Below are 6,035 nucleotides of genomic sequence, written 5' to 3' on the forward strand. Positions count from 1 at the left end.
AGAGCAGAATAGGAATATAAGTAGAATAGGAATAGAGTACAGTAGAATACAATCGAAGTAGAATAGAGTAAGAGTAGAGTAGAGTAGAATAGGAATAGAGTAGAGTAGAATACAATAGAATAGAAGTATAGAATAACAGAGTAGAATAGAATAGAAGTAGAGTAACAGTAGAGTAGAGTAGAATAGGAATAGAAGTAGAGTAGAATAGAATAGGAATAGAGTAAGAGTAGAGTAGAGTATGGAATGGAATAGAATAGAAGTAGAGTAGAGTAGAATAGAGTAGAGTAGAGTAGGAATAGGAGTACAGTAGAATAGGAATAGAAGTAGAGTAAGTACAGTAGAATAGGAATAGGAATAGAATATAGTAGAGTAGAATAGGAATAGAAGTAGAATAGGAGTAGAGTAGAGTAGAATAGGGATAGAAGTAGAGTAGAATACAATAGAATAGAAGTAGAGTAGAATAGAATAGAATAGAAGTAGAGTAGAGTAAGAGTAGAATAGGAATAGAAGTAGGAGTAGAATACAATAGAATAGGAGTAGAGTAGAGTAAGAGTAGAGTAGAATAGAAGTAGAGTAGAGTAAGAGTAGAGTAGAATAGAGTAGGAATAGAAGTAGAATAGAAGTGGAGTAGAGTAGAATAGGAATACAAATAGAATAGGAATAGAGTACAGTAGAATACAATAGAAGTAGAGTAGAGTAACAGTAGAGTAGAGTAGAATAGAAGTAGAATAGAGTAAGAGTAGAGTAGGGTAGAATAGGAATAGAGTAGAGTAGAATACAATAGAATAGATATAGAGTAGAGTAGAATAACAGTAGAGTAGAACAGAATAGGAATAGAGTAGAGTAGAGTAGAAGGGAAGAGAAGAGAAGTAGAGTAAGAGTAGAGTATGGAATGGAATGGAATGGAATGGAATGGAATGGAATAGAATAGAATAGAATAGAATAGAATAGAATAACAAGAGGTGGAAGAGACCCTGGAGGTCTTGTAGTCCAACCCCCTGCTCAGGCAGGAAATCCTATATATCATTTCAGACAAGTGTCTGTCCAATCTCTTCTTAAAAACCCCCCATGTTTTTTTTTTGTTATTTTTTTAAATAAATAAATAAAGGCATTGAAAGAAAGAAATTAAAACTTACGGGACCGCCTTCTGCCAATAGCCTCCCACCGGCCAGTACGCTCGCACAGAGTGGGCCTCCTCAGGGTGCCGTCCGCCAGACAAAGGGGGAGAGCCTTCTCTGTGGTGGCGCCCGCCCTCTGGAACAACCTCCCCCCAGAGATACGCACAATAACAGACCTCCGGATTTTTCGTCGGGCCCTGAAAACCTATTTATTTCAACTAGCTGGGCTGGCTTGAGTTAAATTTTAAATTGATTTTAAATTGGGTTGTTTTAATTTACGGCCAAGATATTTAAACATTTTAAACTGTTTTTAAATTTTGTATGTTCTGTTTTTCTACTTTGGCTGTTCACCGCCCTGAGTCCTATTTGGAGTAGGGCGGTATAGAAATGGAAACAAATAAATAACAAATAAATAAATAAAAGAAAAAAAATAAATAAACTGCACTGAACTGACAGGAAAATTTGCTTTATTCTAACAATTCAAAACATCCTTTTTTTGGAGAGGAGAGAAGAAAAAAAAAAAAAAAGCTCATAGCAAAATTGTAAAGGCAACAGAAGGTGAAAATTGCACACCGAACAGCCCTCGGTTAGTGGTCACAGCTCAAGAACGAAAAGACATAGTGCAAATACTTGTTATATCCCCCCCGTTACCCGCACTCGATTTGGGGACGCAAAACAGAAGGACAACACGGCCTCCGATTTCAGTGATTTCTTAACTACCTCTGCCAACCAAAAGACGAGGAGACAGCATACATATAGATATAGATTTAGATATATATGAATTTATACATATTAACAGAAAGAGAAATGAAGAATTTGGCGCGCCGTTGAGCAAAATCGGGTCAAAAAATTAAGAACGGAATAGAATCACAGAGTTGGAAGGGCAGGAAAACCTCAAACTGTTTCAAAGAAATGACTTCTTTAAAAACCTCCAGGATTTGGGGCATCCGCCATTTCTGGTGGCGGGTGGTTCCACTGGTTCTAATTGTCAGGAAATTTCTCCTTAATTCTAGGTTTGCTTCTCTCCTTGATGAGTTTCCCATCCGTTGCTTCTTGTCCTGCCTTCAGGGGTTTTGGAGAATACGTGGACCCCCTCTTCTTTGGGGCAGCCCCTCAAATATTGGAAAATTGCTATCATGTCACCCCTAGTCCTTCTTTTCATCAAATTGGACATACCCCATTCAGTGGTGAAATTCAAAAATTCTCCCTAGCGGTTCTGTGGGTGTGGTTTGATGATGGTGGTGGGTCATGTGATTGGGTGGGGGTGGCCAACTTTTTTTTTAGCTGTTTAAGCATTTTTTTAATTAAAAAAGTTTTTAAAAAGTTCCGACGATCAGCTGTGACAATCAGCTGTGCCACGCCGTGCGATCGTTGGAACCTTTTTTAAAAACTTTTTTAAAGCATTTTTTTACTACCGGTTTGGGCGAATAGCTAGTTAAAAAATGCTTTTAAAAAGTGAAAAAAGAGGCTCCGACGATCAGCTGTGACAATCAGCTGTGCCACACGATCGTTGGAATCTTTTTAAAAAACATTTTAAAGCATTTTTTTTACTACCGGTTTGGGTGAATAGCTAGTTAAAAAATGCTTTAAAAAAGTGAAAAAAGAGGCTCCGACGATCAGCTGTGACAATCAGCTGTGCCACGCGATCATTGGAACCTTTTTAAAAAACTTTTTTAAAGCATTTTTTTACTACCGGTTCAGGCGAATAGCTAGTTAAAAAATGCTTTTAAAAAGTGAAAAAAGAGGCTCCGACGATCAGCTGTGACAATCAGCTGTGCCACGCGATCATGGGAACCTTTTTTAAAAACATTTTTAAAGCATTTCTTACTACCGGTTCGGATGAATAGGTAATATAAAAATGCTTTAAAAAAGTAAAAAAAAAAAGGCTCCGACGATCAGCTGTGACAATCAGCTGTGCCGTGTGATCGTTGGAACCTTTTTTTAAAAAACTTTTTTAAAGCATTTTTTTTAAACTACCAATTTGGGCGAACTGGTAGCATTTTTTACTACCGGTTTAGGCGAACTGGCCCGAACCGGTAGCATTTCACCTGACCCCATTCCTGCAACCGTTCTAGCCTCGGGACCCCTAATCCTCTTTGTTGCTCTTCTCTGCACTCTTTCCAGAGTCTCAATATCTTTTTTTACATTGTGGTGATGAAAAACAATATTAATGTCTACCGTGTTTCCCCGAAAATAAGACCCTGTCTTATATTTTTTCTGAACCCTGAAATAAGCGCTTGGCCTTATTGCCTTGCGCTCAAAAGCCTGATTGGACTTATTATCAGGGGATGTCTTATTTTGGGGGAAACAGGGTATTATTTTTCTCTCAGGACAACCAACTTCTTCCAAGTTGAATTTTTACGGACATAAATCACAGAAGTCGCCCTGAGAACCAGCATAGATGGTCCTCGACTTACAACAGTTCCTTTAAGTGACCGTTCAAAAATGACCACGGCCCCGGAAAAAAGGTGACTTATGACCGTTTCTTTTCACAGTGATCACCTCTTCATGGTGACATGATCAAAACTGAGACGCTCGGCAACTGACTTGCATTTATGACGGTTTGCGGTGTCCTGGGGTCATGTGATCCCCTTTTTGGCAACCTCGCGCCAAGCAAAGTCAACGGGGGAGCAAGGTCCACTTAACAACGGTGCCGCTAACTTGATCATTCCAGTGATTCACTTAACAACTGTGGCAAGAAAGGTCGTAAAACAGAGCAAAACTTGCTGGACCAATGTCTCACTTGAACAACAGAAATTCTGGGCTCCGGTCGTAAGTCGAGGACCACCCGTCGCGTCCGCGAGTTTCTCTCCAAAATTTCTACCCCTCTGGGGAGAAATTACAATACAATTTACAATTTTTTCCTTTTTTTGTCTCAGGCTTGTATTTATTTGCATTCTGTGGGCTTTGTAAAAAATAAGGATAAATAAAACAACTGGGCAGAAAACCAGCACAGATTTTATGTTTTTTTTCCCCTCCTCTTGCCTAAAATATGATTAAAATCCAGGCACTGCTTTATTTTTAGATTTTTTTTTTTAAAGAGAAAAAAAAATCAGACGGTATTTAGAAGGATGGAGTTGAATCCAGTCAGGGTAAACAAAGCTGAGATATTTGTTTTCTAAAAATGCCTCACTGGGTAACGTGAATTTTAGTGGATTTAATCTCAACCAAGATCCGGATGTCAGATTACAGGTGGTCCTCGATTTACGACAGTTCATTTAGTGGCATTTCAGTTACAAGGGCCCTGAAAAAAGTGACTTTTTCTCTTCATACTTACAACTGCAGTAGCATCTCCACAGTCAGAATAGAACAGAATAGAATAACAGAGTTAGAAGGAACCTTGGAGGTCTTCTAGTCCAACCCCGTTAGGCAGGAAAGTCAGGTGATCAAAATTCCGATGCTTGACAACCGATTCATATTTATGACGGTCGCTGTGTCCTGGGTGGGGTAGGAATCAGGTGATCCCCTTTTGCGACCTCCTGGCCAGCAAACTCAACGGGGAGGCCGGATTTGCTTAACAACCGTGCGACTCACAATGAACAACTGTGGCAAGAATGGTCGTAATACGGGGCAGAAATTCACTTTAACGAACGTCTCGCTTAACAACCCAGATTTTGGACTCGATCGTGGTCGTAAGTCGAGGACTAGCTGTGTTTTTCCGACCGCAGACCACTTCATCCCTTGTTAGATCGTATGCCAGAATTGTTTTGGGAGAATTCTGAATTTGAAATCCAGAAAAAAATACCCCGTTGTCCACTTCATTGGTGTGAAAGAAATCATAATCTCATTTAAGAACACTTTTAAGAACTTAAGAACAATTTTGTAATAGCTGAAGGCAAAAAACAACCTTTGATTTTTGATTTAAGCCTTTCCTTTTCACAACTTCCCCACTCATGTTTATTTCAGAGTAGATGGGTATATATTTTGCCTCATATTTGTCACTAGAAAGCAGTTTTTCTCATAAATTTTAAGATGGGTGGATTTCAACTCCCAGAATTCCCCAGCCAACATTGCCGGCTGGGGAATTCTGGGAATTGAAGTCCACCCATCTTTAAAGTTGAAAAGCACTGCTTTATAGGAAATCATCTGCAATTAATACCGCTAAATTTGTAACCGATCCCTGCTCTTAAAAGATTCCTTCATACAAAATCTGGCTTATTTACAAGCTGTTTGGATATTCCATGTGCAAAATTTCTTTTTTTTTTTCTCTATTGGCTGTGCTTTGAAAAAATAATTTACTTACAAAAGATTTATCCACTAACGATTCCAAGTATATTCCATCTTTCTTTTTTTCTTCAACTTTTTTTTCTTTTTTTGTAAATCTAGGACTTGCTCCCATGGAACGCAAATCAAAAGAATGGCTAGCAAAAAAAAAAGGTGATTCGCAAAAAATATTGTTCCGGTGGATTGATATATATATCAATCAATTAACATATATATACACATATATATGTTTTCTCAGGTTTTCGCGGGTGTTTGTATGTAGGTCTTTGGTTATTCGGGTCTTCTCCCACGTAAAATTGGAAGTGTCTTGGCGACGTTTCGACGAAGTCTCATTCGTCATCTTCAGGCTGGTATTCTCGGCTTCGTGCTTCCAGGAGCAATGTGAGATTGCAAAGGAAGAGACAGCTGCGATCTCACATTGCTCCTGGAAGCACGAAGCCGAGAACACCAGCCTGAAGATGACGAATGAGACTTCGTCGAAACGTCGCCAAGACACTTCCAATTTTACGTGGGAGAAGACCCGAATAACCAAAGACCTACATATATATATATATATATATATATATATATATATATATATATATATATTCCCAGCTTTCCATAAATTCACAAAAATAAATCTTCCGTTGTGATACATGATGGGACGATTGGAAAGTCAAATTGCTGCCAAGGGAAAAAATCAAATCAAATCAA

Source organism: Pantherophis guttatus, chromosome 4 (assembly GCF_059756535.1).
Source record: "Pantherophis guttatus breed Tessera chromosome 4, ASM5975653v1, whole genome shotgun sequence".
Lineage (NCBI taxonomy): Eukaryota > Metazoa > Chordata > Lepidosauria > Squamata > Colubridae > Pantherophis > Pantherophis guttatus.